General features: G+C 44.4%; 1 protein-coding gene across 5 annotated transcripts in view; it reads left to right on the top strand.

The window, feature by feature from the left end:
• Positions 1 to 14,329, top strand: part of LOC104062220 (uncharacterized) — a 59,700-nt gene that overhangs the window by 22,130 nt on the left and 23,241 nt on the right. The window lies entirely within an intron of this gene.

Raw genomic sequence — 14,329 nt, 5'->3', positions numbered from 1 at the left:
CACACTTGTTGATCTCCTTGGGCTCAAGTTGCTATTCCTCCTAGTAGTTTTACGTCAATGTAAAACAGTGCTTCTTACAACTTTACAAATACAAATTATTTACAGTTTGCGGTAGATGCATTTGCTTTTGATTTTGCAGCACTATTGTAGGGCCCTCGACTGCAGTGTATAAATGCTAGGAGTTTGCCTCATCTCTGTAGAGGCTGGGAAGTGGGGTATGCGTGGCACTGGTGATGTGGGCTGGACTGCAGTGCCCATCTGGTGCCTCTCTTTCAGAAGGCATTGCTGTAGAGTTAGTATTTTAGCTTGCTCTTGGTTTTTTGTTTTTCTTTTTGCACTGATGTAGTGTCCGTTTGAAAGAGTATCTGCAGACATCTGCTGACCCTGGTAAATTGCAGTAAGTTTAAGACAGTCATTTTCAGCTCTGAATTTCCTCTCATTAGGGAAGCATTTCAATGCCTGTGGTTGGTTGGATGTGCTAATTTTCACCTCACTAACAACACACCCTTTAAGCCTACAAGATGAATCCACTAAAAGAAAGGACTATGTATTTATTTTGCAAGATCTATAGAAGGGAGACCCCTCCATTTTCCCGTTACATCACTGCCTGTTCTCAGTCCTGCTGGCAACATACATCCCATGAATACATAATGCAGACACTTGTGGTTTCAGTGCTGTTTTCCTCACCCCCTTTTTGCCCTTCTCGCCAAGTTTCTCCTCATAGAACATTCAAAAGGCCCAGTCTTGCATTTCACATCACCCAAATCTTCCACTGATACTGACAGATTTTAATTAGTCTCACATTCTAATGAGAGGAGAAAAAAAGCTGGTGAGCCTGTGCCCAGTCTCCTTTTTTTCAGAGTACATCTGAGTAAATGGAGAAATTTTCCTTTCGGCCCAGGTGCTTTCTCTGATTTGCATCCCAGGCATTGCATCTACTGACTCTGCCTTAAGTTCTTCTCAGTATTTGAGAATGTTGGTGAACGTTAGTGGCTAATTTAAATAAGCTTTCCAAACTGTTGTGGTTTTTCTGGGAAACCTTGTGTGAATTACTTGCTTCCTGGTCTGTCTGCTCTCTATGCTTCTGGATTAATTGTGGCAAAGATTTTTGCAAACAAAGTTGAAATCTGGAGTGGTGGTTTTAAAATAACATTTAAATAAGATTTTTACTGTAGATGCCATTAACACTTCTAGGTTGTGGAATGCCTGTTATAAAGGATATTCATCTAGTGGTTTTAAAAGTGTAGTTTTTTGAGGAGGCGAACATGCAAAGTGAGATGCTGCCTGAATATTCTACCAGCATTTGGTCATTTGTATTGTTATTATAGTCTTAATTCGTTAATTTTCAACTAGCAGCATCTTCAAGCTTTATGATGACTTCTTCTTAGGTCTAGGAAGTCTTGTTCACTGCAAGGCTTTCCTTGCTACCTGCACCTAGTTTCTGCTACAAAAATTATGACAGAAATAACAATAGTGCTGTAGATTCTTGTGGCTGTCTTCCACTGATATTTGGATTCCAGTCAGCTTGGCTAAAATCAGTGATCTCATTTCTTACAGCAGTGATCTGAAATCTGGGGGTTGTTTCAATTTCTGCCACAAAAACTTGTATGAAGCTGGAGAAGTCTTGTTCAGTACTTCCATTTCCCCACCTGTAAAATGGGACTAGGGTGTTTCTTTCTTGGTCTGTTTTCATTCTCCAACAAAAATACCTTTCCAACGAAAATACCAAGTCTGGGCAGCACTTGGCATTATGTGCTTTTTAGTTGAGTAAACAATGCAAATGAGTAATGATAGTGTTAAACTGGCTACTCTAAGGCTTCATCTGTGGTCTGAACATCAAGCTGTTCTTCCTTTGTGATTCTTATCTTTAACATTACATTCTTGCACACGAGAATACAGCTGAAAACTTGATCAGATGGAAACTTTTTTGGGCAGCAGATGTGGTTTTCATTCTTGTCCCTGAGCCTTACTTTCCATTCCTGCAGCTCTGTGGAGCTGACAGATGACAGAGATCAGGCAAGATTAATTTGTGCCAGAAGCATGTGTGTTGTGAGACAAGAAGATAGCTTTTGGGTGCGTGATGTGGTATAGGTTACTCAGGGGTGGAAGAAGAGGTGCGGAATGCCATGTCTTCGCATCAAATCCTGTTTATGTTGGATGGTGATGGAAAATTAATCCAGAGAGTTGTGTGGAACGATTGAGTTGTGAAACTGAAGCTGTTCATAGGGATGAGCAGACAAGACTGCTTTTGTGGGAAGGCCATGGATCAGTGGCATGTGGTGTCCAAATGTCTTCCTGTGTTCCAGTGATTTGGTGCCTTTTGGTAAGGAAGAGGAGCAAATTTGGAAGAGAACAGGGGGTTGGGAGCAAACCGAGTGCTTTTAAGGGGCTAGGGAGTTGCTATGCTTCTACCTCTGTGGCCTGTGCATATCCATCATCTGAGCCTTTCAGTTCAGTCTCCCCTAGCAGGAAAGGCTGCACAGGAGCAGGTTTTAAGAAATCCTGTTCCGGTTGGGTGCCAAACCATGCCCTTCCAGCTTCATGGGGCAATGTGAACCTACCTTCTTGTGCCCCAGCCATGAGTGTGGACAGTTGATGGGTGTATTTCCTACCCTGACCGGCTCGTCGACTGGCCATACAGCCTCTTCCCTTTGAGACTGAGTGAGGGCAATTCAATATGTGCGTTTCACTTCTCCAGAGGACTAGAAAATTAGCTCAGAAGGCTTCTTCCTTTCATTTTCCTCATTGGGCAGAAATACCCTGGCTCGTGCAGACACCCGCGTTGCTGCAGTGAATGCCCTCTTGTAGCTGCCTCTTGATCGTGGTCCTTGGACAGCAACCTCATTACACACAGGCCCTGCTGCCAGCCACTTGCTCTTTAATGAGGGCTGCGCGTGTCCTAGAAAGACTGAGGCTGCTGACAGCCTGTTAACCTCAGCATATCTGACTTTTTTGGCAGTGTTGAGAGCAGGGACATCCTTTCATGTCTTGAGGTGAAGGCAATGGGGAACACAAGGATCAACTGAGGTGTAGGAAAAGACCAAGGTGTCACAAAGACTCCTTGGTGCTGCTGAGGTAATTCCCAGCTGATGAGGCTAATTGGTCTCAGCATGTTGTTTAAACAGATTGGGAGGAAGTAAAGGGCCTGTCCTCTTCTGCTGTTTAGTGGGACTGGCTGCAGCTCCTTTCAAATCTATTTTGAGCAGCTTGAGAATGCTGCAGTGGAGCATTTGCAGGGAGAGAGGTCATAGGAGTTCTCTCCTGGTGAAGAACATCTTTGACTTGGCATGATGAGCAAATCAAATTGCTTTCATTTACGTATGGGTAGGTGACTGGTAAGGAAAGCACGGTTTCAAAGTACAAGGCAGATTTTGGGTACATGGGTGTATTTCCAGTTATGCTATGAAGTCACTAGATAGTTCTGAGAAAGTTGTGAATCCTTCCTGCTATGATTTGCCTGTATGTATGAGTAGATAATATCAATACTGTTGTCTTATGGAAGTTTAATGCATTACTTAAAATGCTTTGAGATGCTAGGATGAAAAACGCCAGCACAGAAGAGAAAAACACATCCTGTACTAACATTTGGGTTTCTCACTACAGACACTGCACCCCTTTGTTGAGTGAGTAGTTTCAGTATACAGTAGGTCAGTGGAACTTTGTCTTGGCTTGACACTGAAAGTGCCTGGTTACAGTGTGAGCCCTGGAGCTAGGATTAGCTGACAGTCCTGCTGCTGCATATTTAAATATTGGCATTTTGGTTGGACTGAGCCTGGTACGGTGATCGGCACTGAAAGCTTTCTTTGGGCTGTTAGAGGATGCAGGATGGCACTTCCCTTGTGTGACCAAGGACCAGTGTGTAACCCCTCATATGTTGAGGTCTGGGCTTTGGGCTGCTAAATGGCTCCAGGGTGGGATTTCCATATCTTCAGCACAGCTGGGCTTTGCCCTTGCCTGCCTCTCTGGGACTTGACAAATAGCTTCCAGACAGAGAACATGTGAGCTTGTGAGTCCTCTTCACCTCTCGGCCTCCCATTCCAATCCAGTTCCTGAAAATTGTTATCATCTGCTTGCCTGTCTGAGCTTGTGTCTATGCCGAGGGGGTGCCGGAAAACCCTCTTCTGGTGCTGGTGGTAGTTTCATCACTGTCTGCTCTGGGTCTTGCTCTCCAGGAGTGACTGAGCAGAGTTCAGGGGCCTGTGTGGAGCGTAATGGCATACACCACTTTCTAAGGGGCCCTGTGCCACAACTTCTCTCCCAGGCGTAAAAAGTTTGGCCATAGCAGTCCTTTTCCCTGGGTGCAGTAGAGCACTCCTTGAAGCAATATAATAAGGAAACTGTTGCAGAAACCGATTGCATCATTACAGAATGAGAAATCCTGCTTCTGGTAACCTCCTGCGATTTTTCTTCTATTTTTTCATCCCTAGAAATATTCTATAGCAGCTGTTCCTCCAGCACAGAAGCCCCTGTCTGTCTCACCCCTGCCAGCATTTGGCACTGAAGAAGCCAGCAAAACAAATGCTACGCCTCACTGCTGCAAGGCCATCCTAGCATGGGAAAGTTTTGGGCTGAAAAAGATTGATTAGATTGTCTGGTCTACTTGCCTGCGAGGATATAGTTCTGTGGCAGGAGGCTCCAGGACTCCAGACGTGCTACATGAGTGGGTGATGGGGCATAGTAGAGGTGTCTCATTCTTTTTGTCTTTGGAGGAGCTGAGGATATGTTCTCTTCTGGTTTGATGTCTGATATAAAGACTCTTTGGCTCAGTGCCACCTAGCTGATATCTGTCATGCTGATTAAGGCGTTTGTAGTATGACAGTTGCAGAGAGAGGGAGGGTGGGAAGGAAGGGTGCCTTCTGAGAACACCCAAGTCTGGGAGGTAGACAGAGACTTGAGCAAGGGAAGGCATGAGAAACCCCACCCTGCCCTGTCAAGGTGATTATGACTATGCCAAGCAGCAGATATCTCTTTCTCTGTGTCCCTTAGGCGCTCCCTGTATGGTTATCTAATCCATGCAAAACCATGCTGTAATGGAACTGCCTGTGGGCTGCCAGGGCAGAATGAATTGAAGCATACAAGAGCAGTAACCCATGTAGAATTTGGCCTAGCTGCTTCCTAGAAAGGATAATGACTTTCTCTTGTTTCCTGGAGGAGGCAAGTGAGTTGACTGTCTTCACTGACAGTAAGGGTCACCTGCTGCCATGGTGCTGGCTTGTAAATGCCAATGGCAAGGTGTGTAGGATAATCTATCTAGTCCTATTTCTAAGCTTTCAGCACCAGTTAACATGACAGAGGTTACATCATTCTCGCAAAATGGTTGAGGTTGTAAGGGACCTCTGGAGGTCATCCTGTCTAACCGCCCTGCTCAAACAGGATCACTTAGAGCCAGTTGCCTAGGCCTGTGTCCAGATGGCTTTTGAACAATTCCAAGTATGGAGAACCTGCAACCTCCCTGAGCATCTTGTACCAGTGCTCAATCATCCTCAAAGTGAAAGTGTTTTTTGATGTTCAGAGGGAACTTCCTCCTGTGTTTCAGTTTATGCCTGTTGCCTCTGATCCTGGCACTGGGCATCACTGAAAAGCACCTGGCTCCATCCTACCTTCAGATACCTGTTCACAATGATAAGACCTCCTGAGCCCTCCCTTCTCCAGGATGAACAGTCCAAGCTCTTTCAGCATCTCCTCACAGGAGATGTGCTCCAGTCTCTTGATCATCTTTCTGGCTCTCTGTTAGACGTTCTCCAGTAGCTACATGTCTCACTTGTACTGGGGTCTCCAGAACTGGACTTAGTACTCCAGGTGTGGCCTCAACAGTGCAGTCGCCTCCATTGACCAGCTGGCAACATTCCTCCTAATGCAGCTAAGGCTACCATTCACTTTTTTCACAGCAAGAGTATGTTATTGACTTACGTTCAATCTGGTGTCCACCAGATCCCCAGCTTCTTTTCTGCAAATCTGCTTTCCAGCTGGGTGGCCCTTGGCAGGTACATGTGCTTGAGATTGTTTCTCCCTTGTTGCAGGACTTTGCACTTTCCCCTTGTTGAACTTCATGAGGTTCCTCTCGGTCCATTTCCTCAGCCTGTCAAGGTCTCTCTGAGTGGTGGCATAACACTTGCATGCATCATTTGGTCCTCCCAGATTTGCATTATCAGCAAACTTGCTGAGGGTACACTCTGCTCCATCATCTGGATCAATAATGAGGATGTTGGAACAGGACTGAATCCAGTATTGACCCTGGGGTACATCACTAATTACTAGCCTCCAACTAGACTGTGTCATTGATCAGAACCGTCTTAGCTCAGCCATCAACTCAGTTTTCACTTCACCTCACTGTTTGCTCATCCAGCCTATACATCAACATGTCATGCATACCTTCTCTGTGAGGAACTACGTTCTCTGCATGTCGTTGAAATACAGAATTAATACCTGTGCAAGTCTGCTCCGATTCTGTCCTGCCCCTTGACATCTGTTGATACTATCTATGATCACCTTTGCAGTGTGCTGATAGCAGACTTTCATTCTGATCACACACCTCTTCTTGGACCTCTTCCACCATTGTGTCGATTCTGGCAGAGAGTTTGTTGGCTTGTCCATTCCTAGGACCAAATGCTTTTCCTTTAATTCCCTCCTTCCTTGTTTTGACTGTGTTTTTGATATCATTTTGTAACACATGTAAAATGTCCGCAGTTCAAGGGGGAGATAAAAAAGTGAGCCGCTATATTTGTGCTTCTGTCTGAAAATATTTCTCTTTTTCCCCAGGCATCTGGCCATGTAACTTTGCCTTTGCCCTTTTCCTGGGAGATGGCATGCTGGTGAATATGGCTATTTGGACAAATTGTGACCTAAGTACCATCTGGGCTGTCTTGAAGCATGAACCAGTAGCTAGAACATCTGCTGGAAGCATCTGAAACCTAGTGCCTTGAGGTCCCTCAGATCATGAAAGAGAAGGGTGATTGGGTTTGGTCAGGGGTGATTCAGAGTGCACTAGTGAGCTTGGTTGAGGAAAAGGAAGATGGGGGGGAAATTAGATGTGTCTGAAGTTTGAGGGAGAGTATGTGTTGAGGGGAAGAGAGATCTGTGGGATAGGGAAGGGGAAGAGGATAACAATGAGTAGAGACAGAGCTAGAGAGAGTAATTTTTTTGTATTAAGATTCCCAAAGGGACAATAATAGCACCTGGCACCAGTGGCAGTAAATTATGAGCCTGAGGTTAAAGCCAACAGTTTATCATTTAGATTGTCAGGCTTGCTGGCTACCTTCCCAACCCTGCCATCTTTCTTTTTTCTCTAAGCTCTAAAGCTTGGTAAGAAGGTATTAGACTAAAGCTGATTCTTTGGCTACAGACCAGAGAGGAGATCAAATGGGCATATGGGCACCACTGGCATGTGTCCTTGGGATGTGACTCAGGGAGAAGTCCTGAGTGATGCTGGTGATACTGTGTGAGGGTTGAACTCTTGGCATGTCTCTGAGGGATAGGTAGGCCTGGAGGGAGCAAATTTGTCAAAAAAAAAAAGTGTTCCCATCTGAAAGTATCTGCTAGAATCTCTGCATGTGAATGGACAGGGTTGGGGGCTTCGCCTCTAGACTTTTACTCTCAAAGCACTGCAAAGAATAATTCCCACTGAACTAGAAGGACAAGCCCAGTCTCCCATATCTACTGGCAGTGGTTTATGGTAGGCTGCCAGCAGGCCACAAAAAGCATTACACAGTAAAACCTAGAGAGCTTAACTATAGCAAACGCAATTGGTTAAAGTTATTTAACACAACTGGTTAAGTGATTTGAGATGCGGTGAAAGGCAGTCACAGAGGAGGTGCTGGATTGGACATCCAAGGGTAGCCATCATGCAACATATCCCTGTCTATCTTTTGTGTGTTGGCTGTTACAGGTCCTTTTTGCTGAAGGTTTTCAAAAGGATGGTTTGTTTCTTGTTTTGACACACTACAGTGCAGAATGATAATGCTGGCTCATTCTCTTTCCCAGACTCTGAATTCAGCCCAAGTAGCCTCAAGTGCCTGGCAGATGAAGTTTTGCTGCCACCTGTTTATACTTTCCAGCAAGACCAGTTAGTAGGTGTTGCTTGGAAGTGAAGGTCAGAACCTTCACTACAGTGCTCTCCTCTGGAATAGGGCTGGATTGTCCTCACCTCCTCCAGTCTTGGTGTGTCTGAACTAGAAGGGTTGTCAGGGCTGGGTCTCAATGTGACTATTGAGTTGGCTAGATACCTCTCCCTTCCCACTCCTTCCTCAGCATGTGGTTCATTATGATACAAATATCTCATCATTGCCTGGGGAGAAAAGGAGTTTGCAGGCGGCTTCACCATATGCTGTCACTGCCCATGTTGTATTTAGTCTGCGGATGAATGGATCTCTTTTCAGGCGTGATGTTACATCTTTTGCTTATGGTAGCAACCTCTGAAAAGGAGAGAGTCTTACAGTTTACTTTTTCAGAGTATCGGTGAGGTGAGCTTGAGGAGACAGGAAAGGGTAAATGGCTGTTTAGAACCAAGCTGGTTGTTCCTCATGCAGTCCAGAGTGTGTCTGATGGCAGTGGCAGTTTTCTGCTTGCTTTTCTGATTTTATTATATATATAAAAACTGAAATGAGCAGAAAAAATAGATTCGACTTTTTCTTTTGTTCCTACCCTATTACCATCTTTAAACATGAAGTTCCTAGCTTAAGCCCTTATGCAAGTAGTCAGTTTTCTAGAAGTCAGCACCCACAAGACAACAGGGGTGGCTGCTGCTTCAAAATCAGATGGCAAAAGACTTGTTAAAACCACTACACAGAGGCGATGGTAGCAAGGAATGGAAGGCAAGAGCTGTTTTTTCCCTTTGCTTTACACTGGCACTGTTTGGCCCTGTATTTCTGAAGTAGGAAACCAGCTTTGCACTGGTGTTTGAGAGGTGGCACGGGTGTGCTTTACAACCCGCAGTCTCCCTGTGGGGCAGTGCCTGTGAGTGAGAAGGAAGGAGGGAGGTGGTACTGCGGGTTTGGAAACAGCAGAAACAGGGCAGTCATGTGATGGTGCAGATTAACTATTAATGCCGGGCTTTTGTGCACCAGTTTTGCCATTGCAGACTGAACACAAGCAGCTCATCCCAGAGCGTGTCTGAGACTTGAAAACACAGCAGCCATTCCTGTTCAGCTGTCAGAAGCTGGCTGAGCTTTTAAGGCCAAGCCTGTGACTAGAGTAAATACTCTACAAAATACTGGTTTTGAGACAAGCTTTGGTGTGTCAGAATAGCCAGCCTGGTTGTCAACAACACAGCTGTCCTTGGCGTGGGCTGGGGTTTAGTTCTGATTTTCTGCCTTAGCTTTGAATAGCCTCTCCTTTGTTAGCTCACATGAGAATTGTACTGCTGGGCTCTGCTCACACTTTCTTTCAGCCTGTTGATGTCAATGGGGGCTTTGGGCATTCGTCCACAGCTCATCTCACAGGAGGAGATGCTCAATAGAGGCATCTACTTCTCATACAGATAGAGACTGAATTAAACCAGAATAGATTCACTTCTAAAATTCACTGCCCTTCTCCTGAGCTGTGTTCCCACTTATGCTCTTATGGTTGTGCTGCAATTGGTTTTGAGGAAGTGAGGACCAGTAAGTCAGAGGTGAATCCTTCCTCTCCAAGCCAAAACCATATAATTACATTTTTTCTGAATTCAAGGTTTCAAAACCATTGGTGTCTTGGGGGGCACATGTAAACTTAAAAAAGCACAAATGAAGATACTTAAGGGAAACACTCTTAAGTTTTCTGGTTTTCCTAGTTGAAAATAATGTTTTGAATCTCATATTGGACTTTGCTTGCTCATGAAAAGCAATTTCCATAGGAATGAATTTGCAAAACTGAGGATCATATTCTAGGGTGTTAAGAGCTTAATGTAAATGAGAAGGCTGTGGTCATGTCTATGTCAGGGCAAACTATATTTTTAATTCTAAAAATATGCTTATGATCCTGGTATATCCTTGCAATTTATAATCTCAGCTTCATGCATTTGAATATAGCAAAAAATAGGTAGAGCAGTTATACAAAGGCTGAAAACCTGAATCCCTTTGCAAGTTACTTTGCAATCTTATCGTAAGCATGCTCATTTTTGACAGCATAGGTAAATCTTTTGCCTACCTTGTGGAGACTTCAGGAACTCGCTGTCTTGCATATCACTTCAGAGGGTCATGAGACACTCCTATAAGCTCTGATGTGATGGTATGTGGCCATTATACAACAAGTAACAGTTTAACAAATAATTTTCAAAATTGCAAAGCTAGTGGATCTGTGCATTTCCTGTGGTGTAGGTAGAAATATCCTTAAAATTGAGGGGTGTCTGGTTTTCTTACTGCTACAAATCAGTTACTTGTTACATTACAGGTGATGTGGTTGGTTTGTAGCTGGGGAAACCCACTTACCTTAGGGAATGCCCTGGCTTTATTCAGCAAAGTCTGTTAACAGCTATTGTTTGCTGTGTGTGCAGGAAAGACAGACAAGCCTCACACACAAGGACATGGTGCACCTGGCTAGATTGTAAGACTGTATATTGAGCATAATTTAACGTTTGAAACTTAAACTGTGGTGCTTTATCCAGAGCTCTGGTTGAAATATAGCACAGTGAGTTCATGATATGTTTTCATTGTTGGTGTGCTCTCAAATGAAGGTCTTAACTTGTTTTCAACGTAGTACAAGTTCCTGTCATCCTCTGAATAACTGTGAGTTCTATTACTTCCTGAGTGTTGGTAGAGGAATGAATGTAATTGTGAGCAGTGGAAGTAGTGCTCTTGGAAAAGATTTTTTTTTGAGCAGAGAGGCTTCTAGTACAATATCTTTTTAGTATTCTTGTGTTTTTCTTTCATCATACACCTAATGTTCTTTTCTAGTCTGACCACTATGAGAAGTGTGAAAGGCGTTTTTGATGTGTTAATTCTTCCCATCTGCATTTTGCAATCTCTTACTAGAGGCAGTTATGCTAAACAGCCTTTGGAAAGACCCTAAAGATGGGTGAAATGGTAAACCACAAGAAGCTGAAAAAATCTCACAATGTGGTTGCTGGTAGGGTTAGAAGTAGAAAGCAGCAGTAACTACTGCTGCAACTGAGATACTTGACTATGTTGCTCGGTCTACTGTATAAAACTCTGTATTGAGTTGAGGCACCGGTTTGTTTACTTTCCATATACAAACATCCGAATCACTCAAACACCCTCAAAACTATTCATATAAATGTGGAATAAATTTTTGCTTTTATTATCAACCTTCCTCTGCACAGAGGGCCTTAATTGACTTGGCCTTGAGACATTCAGATCTGCCTTTGTACTCTGCTCTTTCCTCTTTTTATGACATGATCTGAACTTTTGCCCTTCTTAACTGTGGTGGGTGAACAAGACTTTTTGGTCCGAGGACTTGATAGTTTCATAAGCATGAGATGGGCCAAAGCTCTGAACTGAAAAAAGGAAACACCAAAATGATTTGTGTGTTGAAATTTAGGCATGTGTTATGAGCAATGGCATGTCTAACAGAGGCTCTGGTATGGATCTTACAGTCTATTGATTTGAAGGTTTATTTCCAACTATGTGGAAAGTGGATCTTAATGCAGGTAATGAACTGGCTATGTGCAGTCAGCAGTTTTCCAACTGGTTCTTTGGGCACAGCTCTAAGGATTCTGTATTTTGCAAACACCTGTTTAGAAGGGTAGTGGCCTCCTTCTGGCTCTGAGCTGGCACATCACTGCTCTTGCACAGGGAAAGTTCAAAAATTTGGCAGGAGTATGTGTACCTTATGCTGGCACCCATGTACAAGTGGAGATGCTGAAGCTCAATGCATGGATGTATCCAGGGAAAAGTGCTGTTTTCCTGGTTGGTTGTGTGGATTCTTGCATCGGGGAGGCTTCTGTAGACCAGCTTCTATGCCATTTTGAGCCAAATGCAGCCATAAGGATGTGAACAAAGGGAATGCAACAGGGTATCAGAGTCCCCGAGTGCAGATCATGGAAGTGCTCAAGGGAACCATATACCTGCTTCAGAGGAAGGACATAGCAGCAGGCAGGGGATACTGGCTCCTCTGAAATCCTTGCAAGCTCTTCACATGAGTACAGGCCGAGGCTGGCCCTTTTAAAGCTGATAGGTGAAACCCCATCACAGGCTCTAAGCTTCAGTCTTGCAACCACCACCCCAGGCCCTGTGTGATGTGTAGTTTTGTGCTGCAGAGCAGGTGTTGGCAGGCACTGCTGCATGCGGGCATAGGAGAACATCCTCCGAGCGCAGTGGTTAGTTATATGCTGCATAAATAGATTGGATCGCTGGAGTAAGAGGTCTTCATCCTATTAGTGGATCCTTGGAGTAAGAGGTCTTCATCCTATTAGCTAGCTGGCCACTTCAGCATGTTCCATTGTCACAAGTGGGAATGTTAGGCTTAGTGGGGTGAGGAAGCAGGAAGCGGAGAAGTAGGTGGTAAGGTGAGAAATGTGGAAACAATTGTGTTAAATCATCATTTCTCTCTGTCGTTATTGGTGTTCTACTATTCCCACTTCACAGATGTCTATTTGAAGACAAAAAGTGGTGTCTCTGGTTTGTTTTCATTCAACTGGAGAGAGGGCGAGAGGTGATTCAGAGTCACTTTTTGAGGTTTCTGTTGTGAAGAACAGGCCATGCCTCCCTTCCACACCACTGAAAAATCCTTTGCTCAGTTAGCACAATGAGTATACTCCACGTTGCTGTGTTTTTGAGAAGCTTCACCAAGAGCAACCCTCTGGCTAAGAATCTGCTGAAAATTTCTCCCAGACAACCCCACTGATTTCAACTGGATTGATGGACTAAATAGATACAGTGTGGGTTTTATACCTCCTGAAAAGTTCCTTGTGCTAGCTATACCCTTTAGGGCAGTTTTTTGAGCTGGCAAACAGGCGTTCAGGGCCAAGAATTTATACTTTTAAACATAAATACTTAATATCAATGTCAAAAATATTCCAGTTGGCTCAAAAACATGAAGAAATTTGCTTAAAAATCTGGACTTAAAACATTTTGAGCTGTTTGGGTTTTTTTTTTCTTATGCCTTCCATGAATACAGATGCCCTTTGCTTTGCTGGGATGAACCTGTATGAGTATGCAGTCTCTTCTGGAAACCTGGTGTCCCAGATGCCTAGGCTTTTCACTTTCTGGCTGGTATGCACGTGGCCCTGTGGTTTGCACAGAACCTTTGGAATGTCTTGTAGTTTTTTTTTCAGTTAGCTGAGGATAGTATAAAGGTAATCTGTAAAGTACTCTGGTACTGCCTGCATCCTTTGGGTTTGGAGCAGCCATCTGTGGACTCTCTTCCTCTTTGTGTCCCTGTTGCAGCTGACAAGAGTCTGTACCTTTCACTGACTTTAGTTTTTTTCTTCTTTCCCAGGGTATACAGCTGTGTGACGTTCAGAGCCCTCTCTGTGTCTCCCTGTTTGGAGGAAACTGTTTGCTCTATTGCCTGACTTGTGCTAATGTCTTAACCCCTTCTTGGTGTGCTCAGAGATGGGGTTTAAGCAGCAAATGATGGAAGTATCTGGGGCTGTTATTTCAAGTCTCTAGCATTGCTGTCTCCCATGTGCTGCAGCAGCAGAGCTGAGGGGAACAGGATAAAGCCACAGGAGGTAGCATGCCTTCTGCCCTAGCTCTGCTTATGGCAGAAGTCCATGGGGAGGGAGGGCTTTGGAATCACATCTGAGCCAAAGCTTCAGTTAAGTCGCAAGCTGGGACTTGCAAAAGTGAGACAAACTACAGAGACATCAGATGATATGTTAGACTAGACTGGACGTTCCCTGTGGACAGCTTTGGAGCCAAGGCCAGGAATGAAGGGAGGAAGCAATCATGTTGGCAACCCCGAATTAAAAGCCTTGTAAGCTTTTATTCAGAAGCTGTTACCACGCCTGCCAGCAGTGAAACTAGACCCTTGCCTTCCATCCCTTTGCACCCCTGTTCCCTTCCCAGGCTCTAGTGAACAGAGGAAAGCACAGCATTTGAACTTTGGTAACTTTGGCATGTGCAGATAAGTGATAGGGAATTAATGAATCTTGCCCCTTCTTTATATTTTTTTGTTACTCCACAGGTGCTGGAGTTCTCAGTCAGGTCTGTTTCCTGCACAAATAGAGCTTTGCATTTTTTTCCAAGCCTCAAAGAAAACTCCGCGAGGGGTTTGGTGTTGGCGAGGAGTGAATAGATGAACCATCTGATATACCCTGCAGATCAGCAGACTCAGACTCTGCCAGATCAGCAGGAGAAGTGTCTGCTGAGCCAGAGATGCTCCATACAGAGTGTTCACTTCCTCCATCCCCAAATTCAAATCAAAAGGCTAGTGGTAAAAGTGCCAGGGAAAATCT

Source organism: Cuculus canorus, chromosome 3 (genome assembly GCF_017976375.1).
Source record: "Cuculus canorus isolate bCucCan1 chromosome 3, bCucCan1.pri, whole genome shotgun sequence".
NCBI lineage: Eukaryota > Metazoa > Chordata > Aves > Cuculiformes > Cuculidae > Cuculus > Cuculus canorus.
Note: the sequence above shows the minus strand (reverse complement) of the source record. Positions and strands in the feature narration are given on the sequence as shown.